Source organism: Apis mellifera, linkage group LG8, assembly GCF_003254395.2.
Source record: "Apis mellifera strain DH4 linkage group LG8, Amel_HAv3.1, whole genome shotgun sequence".
NCBI lineage: Eukaryota > Metazoa > Arthropoda > Insecta > Hymenoptera > Apidae > Apis > Apis mellifera.
The window spans coordinates 11,120,015-11,136,027 of record NC_037645.1 but is presented as its reverse complement, the minus strand read 5'-3'; the positions used below and the strand labels follow the sequence as shown (position 1 = coordinate 11,136,027).

The window sequence follows — 16,013 nt, the reverse complement described above, 5'->3', positions numbered from 1 at the left end:
ATCGGTCTTCTCTTCGCTTCGGACGCGTCAAAGGCTGCAAGCTCGGCCTTTTCCTGCTTTTGAGCAACATCCGACACGGTTGGCCGGATAGTTTCGAGCTTAATATAGCTCCAGGTGCTTGCCCCCGTGCTCGAAGTGACGTTGCACGAGCTGATCGTTCCGGAAGGATTCAGCCAGCCTTCAACGAACTTCCTCATCCGTGATGTCCAGATGGAGACACTGCGCTCTCCGCCTGCCTTCTCTTCACCGCGTTGAACGCTCATTCGACCAGGTATTTGGAAAGATATTTCACGGAGTGTGGAAGAAAATTATCGAATTGTTGTAGAAGTAAAATGATTTATTAAAAAGAATTATTATTTAGAAACTTTAAAGCACTCTATACAAAGGTGAAGACAAATTTGGATGATTCACTAAGATGTAAAACTCTTTCATTTTTTTTTCTTCTCGACGTTGGAACGAATTTTAACAGTTATTATCGTCATTCGTTGCTCAAAGAACTGTCTTCGTGTGGATGAGGATCTCAGCTGTTGTAAGGATGGAAACAAACGATGCGAGAGATTATTCTTGCGAACACCAGCGACTCCCATTATTAAAATAAAGGGGGATAAGAGTATCAGAGCACGAGCTAAGAAGAAAGGAAGCGATTTGGTCGATGAAGGAACGAGTTATTATTATTTAGAGTGAGAAAATTGAGGTTGGAAAGGAAGGGTTGTTGGAATAATTGCAAAATTGGATTTGGAAGCGATGAATCCGAGGGATAGGGGGATTGTAGGGATTATAGTTCGTCGAGAAGGAGAGAGTTGAAATTTTAATGGCAATGAATAGCCGAGGAAATGAAGGTTTTAAGAAATTAATGGTTTCCTGATGCTTAAAAAACAAAAAAAAAAAATTTGAAAATAATTGCAAATTGGAAGCATTACGGGTCAGAGAGTAGGATTGTTGTAGTTATACGTTGTATAACTACGTAACGAATAATTCAGAAATAAATATGAAGTCGGAAACACGAGTTAACTAGTCAAAACAATAAATGAGAAATGTCAAACAATTTTGAGCATTGGTTTGGAACAGTTTCGTGCGTACGTATCTCGTGAATAAAGAACGGATATGGATTGATCCATATGCATTACAGCATACGTTGTTTTTCTTTTTTCTTTTTTTTTCATTTCTTTCCTTTTTTAGAATTTTTAATAACTTTTGGGAAAAAGTTATTTTTTACAACAGGGGTATATAAAATAACACGATTCCTCGTATAAATACGCGACCTTTCTATTAGCGGGGCCGACTAATTGGGATCGTAAAAGCAAATTTCCTCTTTCTATTTTTTTTTTTCAAAAAAATAATTCGAAATATTCAAACGGGCGACGAGAAAAAGCGCGCGCGTTAAATGTTTGATGTATAATATCCAGTTGCACGGACGAAAATGGGGTATCAAATGTCAAGCGTGGAAGTAAATTTGTTTTTCGAGGGGTGTATAAAAAAATATTTGGGGAAAAACGAATTAACGGAAAATAAAAATAAAAGGAAAAAAGGGGGGGGGGGGAAATTACACGATGAAAAGAAATTAAAACGAATGGTGTCGGTTCAAAGTTCGAATTCAATTTAGTTCGCAAAATTAAAACATATTCCCAACATGGAAAAAAAAAAAAAGAATTCGATAAAATCACTTTTAATTTTATCAATTATACTCGATATGATATATTTATATGTATGATTTCAACGAGAATAAATGAAACGTCAAACATTCCGCTAACGATCGAACAACGCTAATGAAATAAAATAAAAAAAAGAAAAAAGAAAAAATGATATAAGAATTCACTTTGAATATTCTCATATCCGAGAAATTCGATTTAAAACGAATGAAACCACGCTCGATCATTTATCTGTCGACATATTAGAAATTTCAAGATATACTCGAATTGAAATAAAATAATAATTAAAATTCACAATTACGAAAAATCGTAATATTTCGACACGAAATACAAACAACGAGTTCCAAATTGCAATATCCATTAATTTAATTCTCCAAATCTCTCCCTTTTTCAAAGGAACGCGATCATTGTGCTAAGAATGAAAGGGAATGGTGAACGTCGTGGAAAACCAGTACGCGATATAGATTTGTTGGAAGCTAGAAATCATGCGAAAATATTTAGTCCCGATAGAATAGTGGACGGATGGATTTATATCCCAAGTGAAGTCGCAAGTTTGGAAGCAAGCCATTAAACTGTATCCCAACCACGGTTCTCTGTGTTCGAACGGATGAAATCGAATGGACGTTGGAAGAACATTCTATTCCACGTGAATTCTTCACGTGCTCTATTGAGTATAGCAATTTCGCTGAAAGTACGCCTCCGGGTTATTCTTAAGTGAGAGACGGCCATCTTCCTTAGAACCGCTAATGGATATGAGAAAAGATCTAAATAATCTTTTAAAGGATATATATGAAGAGATGTAATCAACTTTTTTTTTTTTTTTAAGTTTATGCATCTACTTTGACGACTTTGATATTTTTTATTTTAAGTAACTCGCTTGTACGAGTAGCTAAGATATTAGAACGAAAAATTTGAATTAAAGATTAGATTAGGTTAGGTTTTTTTTTTAAATTGATTCTACGTGTGTTTTTTTAAATATTTATTCGTATATGCTTTGATTAATTTTTTATTTTAGATGTAATAATAATTTCTTCAAATAAGATAAATAAATAAATAAAACGGAGTATAGTTGATTAAGATAATTTTAACGATAATTAAAAATTAATTAGGTTTTTCATTATTCTATAATAAAATTTCTATGCATATTTATTTCTATATTCTTTGATGATTAATTTTTTATTTTAGATAAACAATTCGTTCGAATAAATTATAAATTATATAGATTAGTTTATTAAGATAATTTTGATGAATTAAAAATCGATCGAGATTTTCAATAAACAATTCTTCATTATTCTACAGTAAATTTCTATGCATATTTATTTGTGCATATTCTATGATGATTAATTTTTTATATTTTTCAAATAGATGAGTTAAAATTCTGGTATAAAATTTCTATGCATATTTTTAAAATATTTATTTGTTTGAAATTCCTTTCTCTGTCGTACAAAAGTATTTACCTTTGAGGAATGATTTGAAAGAGAATTCTATGATATCGAATACTGGACGAGTTATTTTATGAACGGAACTGGAATTTCAGTACGAGAAGAAATATGTTGGGTGGAAAAGAGGAAATAGCAGGAAATCGAAAAATTGAAAACACTCTCTTTCTTGTCAAATTGTTTATATTCGGAATAATAGTTAAAAAAACGCTTTTGAAAATATCAAAGGTACGATTATATTGCGTAAAAAAAAAAAAAAAAATCTTTTTCCCTCAATTCTTACGAAATTATTCTTCTTCCCCATTTTTACACGGAACAAACTTTTAACGACGAGACGACGAATTTGTAATTTTCAATTTTTCATAGAGAATGAATATTTTTGCAATTTATCGACGAACGAGGTTATTATTATTTCGTTCGTTTATCTTGAAAAAATAAATAATAGAAAGATGAAATTTTTGCGAGATATCCAGCGGAGGAGAAACATAGATTTGCTCCTCTCATTTTTTCGTATGATATGGATAATATAATAAGAGAGATGGAATTTTTATAGATTTTCCCGATTGAATCTCCCTCCCTTTTTGTATTATACGTATATACGAAAGAGATAAACGGAATAATTGAAAATACAAAATGTATTTTGCAAATTATTCCGTCGAAACGTTTTTATTTCGCAGAATAATTAGAATATAAACATCCCGTAAATAATTTCGAAATAATGAAACGATATAATTAAATATGTTAAATTTACTCGACGCACGAAAACGAGTGAAGCGAAACGGTCTTTGACGAATGATGATAAATTTTATGGAAATTCATTTTTCCAAAAATTTGACGAATTTTTTCTAGAAAAAAAAAATCTACGTTCCATCAGTTTTTTCCCCCGTGAAATAAACACGTTTCACGATTTTTAAAATTTCTGCACGCGTTTGACGGAAACGGGGGAAAAAAAAAAAAGAAAAATTCATTGACGTTTAAAAATATATTTCGTAAAACGGGGGATGAAATTATCGGATAGAATTTCATCCCTCGTAAAATTCGATCAACGATAATTTTCCAAATTTTTCCCCTCTGTAATTGGGATAATTTTTCTTTTCAAATTCCAATTTCTATCAAATTTATCATCGATGATGTATCAATCTCTCACGCGAATCGTTCGCGAAACAATCAAAATGATTATTGACCAGAAAAATTTCCAAGAGGAGTGAACCTCTCTTGATCTCCGGAAGAAGATATTCCCTGAAAACACAATTTTCTTAACCTTCGAGATCCAACTCGTTTCCTGTATTGTATTCCGTTCTCTTGAAATCAATGGCCTTAAGAGACATTCCCTATCCGAGGAGTTCAGCTTCCTTTTGAAACTGCTGACACGCAACTGATAACATCTTCTATACCGCTTCACCATCTATTAGCTCCTTGTGATCCTCGATGGGTGGATCTCGATGGAAAAAAAAAAAAAAAAAAAGAAGAAAGAAAACTTGGTCCAATCTCGTCCGTTGTTTTATTCTTCTCAAGAATAAAATAAATTTCTTTGTTTTCTCTCTCTCTCTCTCTCTCTCTCTTTGAAAGGAAATTTCAAAAATTTCAAAAATTATAAAATAAAATAAAACAGAAATAGGGTATTTCTTGATGTGGAATTCTCGATTTTATTCCTCTCGAGAGGAACAATTCTCCTTCGAAAAATGAGAATGGATATAAAGTAGAGAAGTTAAATTTTCGAAAGGAAAAGATAAAAAAAAAAAAGAAAAGCAGAAATAGATTGCATTTGTAAAATATCGAAAGAAATTTATCTCGTTGAATTATCGCCTCCGTTCAATTCAACAAGAGTGATCGACAATTGAAATTATATTATCGTTATCGCGGGATTTAAATGCCTGTTGGAATTGGAAATTCGAAAAAAAGGAAAGAGAGAAAACTTTACGATACATTTGAAAAAGATTGAAACGTGGAATCGATCTTTAAAAAAAAAAAAAAAAAAGGAAAGAAAGAAAAGAGGAAATGAGATGTTCCTCTTGATCGTGAAAGATACGAAAGGAAAGAAACGCGAATAAAAATTAAGTTTGCTCCTACAATCGAGATACAATTGATTTAGCTTATGTCGTTTTCCTTTGTATCTCTATGATGAATAAATGAACGCTGGTAAAGTAAATATTAGAATTGATTCAGAATTGAAATTAATCTTCAACCCAACTTGCAAAAAGTTAGAATTCAATTCGAGGAAGTCGTGGGGAATGACACGTCGTGGAAATTTGTTGGTAAAATTAAAAAAAAAAAAAAAAGAAAGAAAGAAAAATGGATTAAGAGGTGTGAAATTAAATTAGGAAGTAACAAAATGAGTAAATTTTACGAGACATGAATTTTATACACGTATGCACAATTTAATAAATTAGAAATTATATATTCGTAGAAAAAAAAAAAGAAAAAGAAATTGTTTGCGAAAATAATTATTATATATTTTTTTTCTCCATTTTTCTTTTCTATGATTGGCGTTGAACAGGAATTGAAAAAAAAAAATTGGAATTAAATTACCTTCGAGGCGAGATTATCGTCAGGGATCAAAATTAGATTTCGAATGACATCGGATTATGCATTTCATAAATGGGACCTCATAATCGAAGGATAATGAATAGCGGAATGGTTGAATTGTATTTGATAATGGGTTAACTGCAGGCAATGGGACAATTTCATAGTGAAAAGATTCACAGGCCGTTGCGTCCTCGTTTCTCATTTCTGACAGTGTTATCAAATCCTGCTGGAACACGAGCTACAATTTAATGAATGGAAGTGTTACGTTACACAATAGCGAACGTAACGAAACCGATAGCTTCAGAAAATTTATACCCTGCATTAAACTCCCATTTGTATCGTCAAATAGTTTCGCTGAAAGCGTTACTCGAGTTCGGCCAATCGATCGAGTAATGATCGGACACAGGGTATATATAGATTAAAGTCACTAAATTTCTGTTGAACGACAGGAAACAGGTGACGGACAGACGAAGCGACGGAACGAAGCGAAATTCACAGTTGTCGATCCGAGACTTGGCTTGAGAATCAAACTGGGAAAAAAAAAAGGAAAAGAATTGTGTTGGAAGAAATGAGAAAATTAATCTTCGACAGTTGGGAATTCACGTCGATCGTGAGATAGCAATTTGTAACGTTAACACAGAAAGTCTGGGAACCATTCATACTCGCACGCATCGATCCAAAACGACCCCGAGGTAGCAAACAAACTGACCGAGCAACGTTTCAACCACGATCAACGATAAAACCTTCTCCCAGGGCGCTATAAAATTAACTCGAGCATATCCGATCCATGAGAGGCGAACGATTATATCTCTGTTCTCTCTGAATCTCGTCGTTTCCACTCGAAATTAAGTGGCTCGATGGGTTTTCGAGTGCCACAGTTTGCCTCGCTTATCAAGGATCAGAGGAATGGAATATCTTAATTTGTGGAAGAGTATATCGGAATTAAAATTTAATAAAAAGGGGATGCGAGTGACAAGGAATGGAACATTTTTCGCTAGGTGGTTTTAGATTACGGATTATCTCAAGCCGAAAGATTTTCCTGTGGAAAGCAAGCGGATCACCCGCATTATACGCTTTTCCAGTTTATTAAATTTCTCCCTGTGAAAACATTGCGAACATTGTCCATTTACGGGCAATGTTATTATATATATATATATATATATATATATATACTCTTACTTATATCTCAACGCATAACGCGCGTATCGATATTCTTCCAAATGGAACAAAAAACCAATAGCCCATTATTTCGAAGCGATCCGTACATGGCAGGTTGCTCAACAACAGGCGCTCGAATATTCGAAATTCGCCCAACAATAAACCTAACCTGAAATCTAACCGAAAGCGTCACGTTTCATCAATCAAACTATCTATCTTCCTCTGGAACAAAAAACCAATAGCCCATTATTTCGAAGCGATTCGTACATGGCGGGTTGCTCTACAAGGGTTGCATTATTCGAAATTCGTCCATTTATAAACCTAACCTAAAACATTACCCAACTATCGATCTTTCTTTGAAACAAAGAATCGTCGTTGTTACAAAAAAACATTTTACCAATCAAATCAATAAAAAATTTCTGGAATAAAAAATCAATAATTATTTCAAAGCGATCCGTACTTGGATTGCTCTATAACAAGCACTCAGATATTCGAAATTCGTCCAACGATAAACCTAACCTAAAACATTACCAATCAAACTATCGATCTTCCTTTAGAACAAAAAGTCAATAGCCCATTATTTCGATGCAATTTGTACTTGGCGGGTTGCTCTACAATAGACGCACGAGTATTCGAAATTCGTCCATTTATAAACCTAACCTAAAATATCATCAAACTATCAATCTTCTTCTGGAACAAAAAATTAATAGTCTATTATTTCGAAGCGATTTATATATTTAGCGAATTGCTTTATAACAAGTGCTCGAATATTCGAAATATATCCTATAATAAACCTAACCAAAAACATTAATTTCTAATCAAATCATCGATCTTTCTCTGGAACAAAAAAGCAAAGCCTATTATTTCGAAGCTATCCATACATGGCGGGTTGCTCTACAACAGGCGCACGAGTATTCGAAATTCATCCATTTATAAATCTAACCTAAAATATTATCAGACTATCAATCTTCTTCTGGAAAAAATTAATAGTTCATTATTTCGAAGCGATTTATATTTGGCGGATTGCTTTATAACAGCTCGAATATTCGAAATTCGTCCTAACCAAAAACGTCACGTTTCATCAATCAAACCATCGATCTTTCTCTGGAACGAAAAACCAATAGCCCATTATTTCGAAGCGATACTTGAATTGCTCTATAACAAACGCTCGAGTATTCAAAATTCGTCCAATAATAAACTTAATCTAAAATCGACCTCTGATCGATCCTAACCTAAAATATTCATCAAAACCAAAAATGTCACGTTTCACCAATCAAACCACCGATCTTTTTCTGGAATAAAAAGTCAATAATTATTTCAAAGCGATACTTGGATTGCTCGAGCATTCGAAATTCGTCCATTTATAAACTAAAACATCACCAAACTATCAACCTTCTTCCGGAACAAAAAAATCAATAGCCCATTATTTCGAAGCGATTTGTACTTGGCGGGTTGCTCTACAGCAGGCGCTCGAGTATTCGAAACTCGTCCAACGATAAACCTAACCTAAAACCGATCTCGGATCGATCCTAACCTAAGATATTCATCAAACCCAAAAGCGTCACGTTTCACCGATCAAACGACCGATCTTCCTCTTCCATTGCAAATCCATTTCCACCATTAGGTCCGTCTGTCTAATCCAGTATCTATCACGATCGAAATTCGGTCTCGAAGGAAGCGTGAACCATGGCGCGGCGTGGAGCGGAACGCGAGCAGAAGAGTGAGAAAGAGAGAGAGAGAGGGGGAGCATGCTCGCGGCGGTGGTCTGGGTTCGCAGGAGGGCAGCTTGACGACGCTCACTCAGTGCGACAGCACGCGCGACCTCGAGCGGATCAGCGCGGCTGATCCTCGATCGTTTCTCGCGCGGTGGATCGTCGCTCGCGCGCGGCAATGAGACGTTCCGTGCCCCCTGCTCCGCCTCAAGATACCTCGATCTGTTCCTACGCTTCTTCTCGCCTGCGACGCGCCTCCAACTGGATTTAGGAAAGGTTCTCGAGGTGAGATCTGCTTCTCGAGCAATGGAGGAAGAGTCCTTTGAACCGGGAACCGGCTCCTGTCGTGTCGAGGACGTGATGGATCTTTCGATTCAACTGGAGAAAGTGCTTGAACTTTTTTCAAGTTTTATTTTATTTTCTCGTTTGAGGATAGAGGCAGGTTTGGTAACGATTAAATGTGATTTCGAGTTGGCTCTGAGATTGAGGAAGAAAAAGGTTGATGGTGAATCGAAGGTGAAGGGTTGTTGCGTAGAAAATGAAATTTGCATATTTAATATGCAAAGTGGAAAACGAATAATGAGAATTATAGTGAACAGGAAATGGTAAAAGATAAATACAAATGTGAAGTAAGGAAATGTGGAGGAGCAAAGAAATACTGAAATTGGAAAATTGGAAAGTAGGGAATTGTATGAATGAAAAATGAAACGTACGAAAAAGTAGGAAGCGATGAATAGAATGCAAAATAAAGAGGAAGTGGAAAATGATAAATTCGAAAAGTGGAAGACAAAAATGTTTTGAGATTAGATATGGTATCTTAAAAATCATTTAAAAGAGACACAATCATTTTTTGTGATATTTGATATTGATACTTATTTTAAAAACACTCTACGTTTCGAACACACGATACATTCTACATTCCAACAATGTTAAGAAAGTTGAAATCTGATTTATGGTTACGAATATCTTCGTTGAGGTAGGAATTGGCTAAAGTTATGAAGGATCGAACTCTGATATTTGGAACACGAAGAGCTCGTTATTTTGGCAACGATAAGCAGGCGGATTTTTTTTAGAGTGACAAATGTGCCAAGCCGCGAGTACTCGAGTGGAATGATGATGAACTTTGTTCGACCAGCAGTTTAAGATAATTTTCCCAACTTACCAAATACGATATTATAATACTCGAAACTCGATAAAACAATAAGATCGTGCTATTTCGTAAAATTTCAATAATCAAGTATTAATAAATATTTAATAATATTTAGTCATCTGAGGAAGAAATTCATTTAACAATCAAGTCTTAATTAACATCTTTATTCATCTTCCACCTTTAAAACTGGTACCTTTAAAAATACAAAATTTCTGGACTGGAAACGAAGTTATTCACATCCATATTAATTGGTTAAAAGTTATCTTTAAAGTTTTCATCAACGAGAACGATGAAAATGTTATTTAAAAATTTTTGAGATCGATAAACATTTGTTGAATTTTTTCATTCGGAAGAAATAAAAATTGTGTGCAAATTTTATTATTTGAAGATTGATATTTAAATTCTCTCAGAAGGAGAGAATATTGTTTATCTAAAACAAAAAAAAAAAATTCTTCGAGTTAATTCAATATTTGAAGAAAAATAATGGAAAATGAAATCGAGAGAATTCGAAGTTACGCATATTCCAAATTTCTCCAAAGGAATTTCTCCGAAGGAATAAAAAGAAAAAATTATCAATTTCTGAAATTGATCGATTTAGACATTTTTCTTTTTTTTTTTTTTTGAAAGAATAATAAAATATAAAATGAAAGAATAACGAAATATTCCTCAAAAAATACGAAAATTACGAATCTGAAAATTTTTTCTAGATTTTGAATACTTGAATTAAAGATGGTTTCTTGCGATCAATAATAGGAAAGGAATGACAACCGCCATTCGATGATCATCATCCATATTATCATACGAAGAAAAGGAAACACATGCCTTTTGAGATCGGCACCAATTTCCTATTTTTACGTCCAAACGTCATAGATTTCTCAAGTATCTCAAGTTCAACGGTGCAATCGATGAATACTTCCTCACTGAATACGTAATATATCGAGGATTCAATTGTTGTGCGTTGAATCCTTTGAATTTTCCGGTCAATCGATTTGGGAAGCAGCTTCACCGAAAGTCCAAATTCAAATGGATAAGCAGAAACTATTGAAAAGAGGAATATTGAGTTTCTGAAAAGGGAATCTGTGAAAGGGAGCTGAGAGAGAATAAAATCCAGAAAAATTCATATCGATTCTGAATCGAAAAAATTGTAATATCTAAAATACGTAACTTCTGAGAATCTGAGTTCTCAAAAGAAGAACAATTTGGATAATATCGAATTTTAAAAAAAAAAATAAGTTTTATTAAGTTAGTTTTAAGGTGATGATGATACAAAGTTTCGAGAAGGAACGATTTAAATTTGGGATTCTAAGATGACTTCGTTTTGATCAGACTTGTGTAAAGTCTTCGAAAGTACTCGAGAGATTGCTTCCTATTTCCCCTTATTGCTTCCGGAAACTTAAAACGCGTAAAAGAGATTGACACTTTTGGAAAATGGAAAATAGAGAGATTCAACTTTCACCTTAAGATAACGATGCCAAGTTTTAGATTTATTGAAAGTGACAGGAGGATAACACCTTTAAATTTGAAAAAATATCGTAGAATTGAATTCAACTTCGAACTTTATGAATCAGTATACATTGAAAATACTGGAAATGTACTAGATATCTGATTGCGATGAACATTCAATGTTGCATCATACAGATGACTTCAGCAAGAAGTAAAAAAAAAAAAAAAAACTCTATCGTATGAATATTTTAAACTCGAGAAGTGATTCATCCATCACATCCACAACCATTTGCAGATTCGAATACTTTAACGAATCGAAAAGAAAAAAAAAAAAAAAGAAAATCTTTGCTCATCTTCAACGAACTCACAGATCCAATCGTCGAAAACCATCATTGTTCAGAATCGAATCCAGAGTTCATTCAAACTTGCCCAAAAACCAAACCTCGGACTCTGACCAATCTATAAAAGAGAAGAAATCGGCAACGAATAATTTCTAATCTGCCTCTAAATCATGCCACGTTTATGGATCCATCAAGCCGTCAAAGGACTCTTCCTCCCAAATTGTTAGAAAAAGGATCCCCCCTCCCCTCACATCTTTTGGAGTACCACCAGTTGTTACCGTCATTGTGAAAGATTAAACGAGCGTTCGATTCTTCGTGAACGAAGAAATCGATCGTTAGGAATTATGACGAATCATCAGTTCTCGAGCTCTTTCTCTCTCTCTCTCTCTCCTCCGACTATCGATCCACAGAGAATTACGAGTGTTTGAGGAGCCATACCGAGTATTTCGGTGGCCATTGTGTCGATGAAATCGCGAAACAGCTGATCGAGAAAGAGAGAGAGAGAGAGAGGATGAAAAATAAAGGAATTTTGGCGACGTATTTTTCGAGACGTTTGGACCTCGAACGCTTAGAGCAGGATTCGAAAGTGTTTCGAGATGATTGAAGTATAGGGATCACAATGCGAGTGGAGGTGTGAAGTTTTTGTGCTCTCTTGCTGTGTTTGAGGTTAGGTTAGATTGGAACATGGACGTTATTCAGCGAGGTCAGGTCATTGAGACTTTTGATGATTGGATGGATTTATTTTTTAGTGGGTTTCTTTCAATTTATATGATAGATTGGGTAATGAGGTGGAATTATTAGATTTGAAATTGAAAATCGAGTGAATGAGAGTTATAGGTATCGATGTTCTATCTGTAATATTTAAATATGAATGATGAAGGGTTGTAACAATTTTTGCACATTGGTTGCAAATAACAGATTTTTAGGATTTTATTTTTTTATTAGAAACGGTAACAGTTTAAAATGTTTGAAGTTCGAGGGAAAATAAGGTAGTTTCGAGTGTTTTAAATTAAATATTTAAGAGCGATTGAGAAAGTTATATTCCTTGATTTAATAATTATTGTGATTATGCGAGTCTTATTAAAGCAAAATTATAATAATACGTCAAAGAAAACATTTTAACGTTAAATTAAATTAGAAGTGAATAAATATTTATTAAACGGAATATTCGAGTTGACTTTGATTTATTAATCAACGAAGCTCGTAATTATAACGCTAATTTAATTATATAAGTATATCTTAGAATTACCGAAACCTATAAATACTTAAATTATTGATTGGCAAACAATTAATCATTCGCTCATCCCTTGATAATTTGATATTTTCAACTAATTGTATTTTTAACCATCAAAATTATTTTTGAAAAAGGAGATAAATACTTGCCATACATAAAAATTTTTACAATATCTCTTTTGTGATTTATAGAATTGTGTCGACGTGGGACAAATGTTCGCTTTTAAAAATAAATCCGCCAGTTTGAGTTAGTGCCCTTGTCAATCTGAATTATTCTTCTTCCAACGCAGTCAATCCTACGAGTCATAAATATAACCAACACGTGAATTATTAAAATGAAACGTATCTCAAACATATCATCATCATGATACGAAACATTCTTCATTCTTTCACGCTATTCCAAACCTTAGAATACATACCGGAAGGTATCAAGTAGCGGTAAGTCTCCAAACAAAGTTCTAACGATTTATGATCCCAAGGAATTTCTCTAATACCCTAGCGATATCAAACTACTGCTTCGAAATCTAAACCGAGTTCAAGAAACCCCAAGAGTACCAGAACACCAGGAGACAACAGCAGGGATACTAGCTATTCTAAACTCAGAATTCAAAAGCCTTCTAATTTTGGCCCCTACTCAAGAATCTTTAGATTCCTAAAGCTTCTTCAAAAATAAGAAAATAAATTAACAAGTGAAATTCATTCAAATGTTCAAATTTGGATCTTTGATCCAAAAAACAAATCTCACGTTGTTTTATAAAATAAATGTTTAATAATTTTGTCGATCAACTTGTCTTGGTTTATCGTTCGTAGGTATCGAAGATTTTCAAGATCATGTTGTCACAAGTTTAAGAAATTTATATATATTTCGAGTCGGATTTTATAGGAAGAGAGATGGTGCGGGTATTTTGAGTTGTTCTCGAGGTGGGAAAGAAATCGACGTGGAAATCTTCTTACATCGGGGACGAATGCAGTTCGTCGAAGGTTTGAAAGAAGAGATGGGCTGCTGGCGCATCTTCATTGTTATTCCACTCCGCCGCTAAGTTTTATTTCCACTTTATTTTTCTCTCCCGCTCTATCTCGCTTTTTCTATCGTCACGCTACGTTACCGATCCTATAAACAAGGTAGCTAGCCTGGTTTTCCAAGCTATACAAACAAGATATATGATAAAGAGCAGGGGAAACATGTTCCTTTGTTACCGACCCTTTTCTTCGTCTGACTCTCTTTTACTCTTGATCTCTCTCAAAGGGAAAGTTTTTGGCTAATGATTTGGAGTGAAAAGTGACTTTAGAAGCTCAAACATTTATTTGTTTTCGTGAATCCATCTTTTAAGAATTCTTTAATTGCATTAATAAGAACTTGTTGTATTGTATTTGTATTATTAATAAAGATTTATTGTATTTCCAATTCTAGCTGGTTTCAGTTAGAATCAAAAGTTAGCCTCTCAAAAAGAAAGTTTTTGGCTAATGATTTAGAGTGAAAAGTGACTTTAGAAGCTCGAAATTATTTCATTTGTTTTAATCAATCTATCTTTAAGAATTCTTTAATTGCATTAATAGGAATTTGTTGTTTTGTATTTCTTTTATTAATATAAACTTATTGCATTTATTGTATTTCCAGCTCTAACTAGTTTTAATTAGAACTAAAAGTTGGCCTCTAGAAGTGACTAATGATTTAGAATTGAAAGGAACTTTAGAAGTTATTTGTTTTGATCAATCTGGTATCCTTTGGGAATTCTTTAATTGCATTAAAAGAAACTTGAATTGTATTTATATTATTAATTGAAATTTATTGTATCTTCAGCTCTAGCTGGTTTCAGTTAGAATCAAAAGTTAGCCTCTCAAAAAGAAAGTTTTTGGCTAATGATTTAGAGTGAAAAATGACTTTAGAAGCTCGAAATTATTTCATTTGTTTTAATCAATCTATCTTTAAGAATTCTTTAATTGCATTAATAGGAATTTGTTGTTTTGTATTTCTTTTATTAATATAAACTTATTGCATTTATTGTATTTCCAGCTCTAACTAGTTTTAGTTTGAAACTAAAAGTTGGCCTCTCGAAGTGACAGTTTGACTAATGATTTAGAGTTGAAAGGAACTTTAGAAGTTATTTCATTTGTTTTGATCAATCTGGTATTGTTTGAGAAATTTCTTTAATTGCATTAAAAGGAACTTATTGTTTTATATTTCTCTTATTAATATAAACTTATTGCATTTATTGTATTTCCAACTCTAACTAGTTTTAGTTAGAACTAAAAGTTGGCCTCTCAAAGTGATAGTTTGGCTAATGATTTAGAGTTGAAAAGAACTTTAAAAGTTATTTCATTTGTTTCGATCTGGTATGAGAATTCTTTAATTACATTAAAAAAAATTTGTATTGTATTTGTATTATTAATAGAGATTTGATTGTATTTCCAGCTCTAGCTAGTTTTAGTTAGAACTAAAAGTTGGCCTCTCAAAGTTTGATTAATGATTTAGAGTTGAAAGGAAGTTTAAAAATTCGAAATTATTTCATTTGCTTCAATCAATCTATCTTTTCAGAATTTCTTTAATCGGTAGGATTTTATATTTTGTATTTTTAATGTACATTTACATTCCTGTATTATTTTTTATACAACAAAGCTCAATTGTAACTCCAAGAACGTGATGTTTATTGTTAGCATGCCTCGATTGTAAATCACCTGATTATCCACATTCTTATGTAGGAGCACTTTGGCCCAATTACATGTTTATATAGCTGTGCAATCTCTCACAAGTGAATCCACTTTGCACTTACCATTTTCGTGTCAAAAATTATTTAACACGATCGATATTTAAATTTTATCTAAAAATTGTGTCCGAATGACACAAATATTCAACGAATCGAAAAAAATGTAATTACATGATACTTTAACGAACATTATGAAATTTTGAGCAAAGAGTTATTTAACAAAATTTTATGCACATATATTTCCAACAGACAAGATTAACCTGAAAAATACTTTTACAAGATTTCCTTTTTTTTTACTTTTATTCGATTACTGTACCAAAATTTAAATAAAATTAAGCAAAAAAGTTCCATACGATATGTAATGCACAAAGAGATACAAATGTGTAAAAATCTACACACAAAAGCTGTAAATATTGTTGAAAGGAACTGCTCGAGTAAAAAAAGAGACGTGGGAACCATCATATATATTGTACATTGCAGCAAACCAAAAATATTTTACACGAAGAAATAACAGGATTTTTTAATTTTCAGTCTATTTACAATGCAGATTTTCTGAATTCCCTCTATTTACACATCCTGTTCCATATCATGTGAACGGTCAATTAATTAACATGGGATTGTGTCACGTGTCGACGAAAAGATATAATTTGAAACCTT

At 33.1% G+C, this 16,013-nt stretch overlaps 1 protein-coding gene across 8 annotated transcripts in view; it reads left to right on the top strand.

Moving 5' to 3' along the window:
• LOC411288 (cAMP-specific 3',5'-cyclic phosphodiesterase) overlaps positions 1-16,013 on the top strand; it is a 255,555-nt gene that overhangs the window by 75,276 nt on the left and 164,266 nt on the right. For 3 of the 8 annotated variants that reach the window (XM_006568526.3, XM_006568527.3, XM_006568525.3), the window contains exon 1: positions 8,580-8,769. The exons of 3 other annotated variants lie outside the window; for them this stretch is intronic. The gene's annotated coding sequence lies outside the window, so the exon portion shown is untranslated. Of the gene's footprint in view, positions 1-8,567; positions 8,770-16,013 lie in introns of those variants that run through there. 2 more of the 8 variants (XM_006568524.3, XM_394762.7) reach the window with 1 other exon arrangement.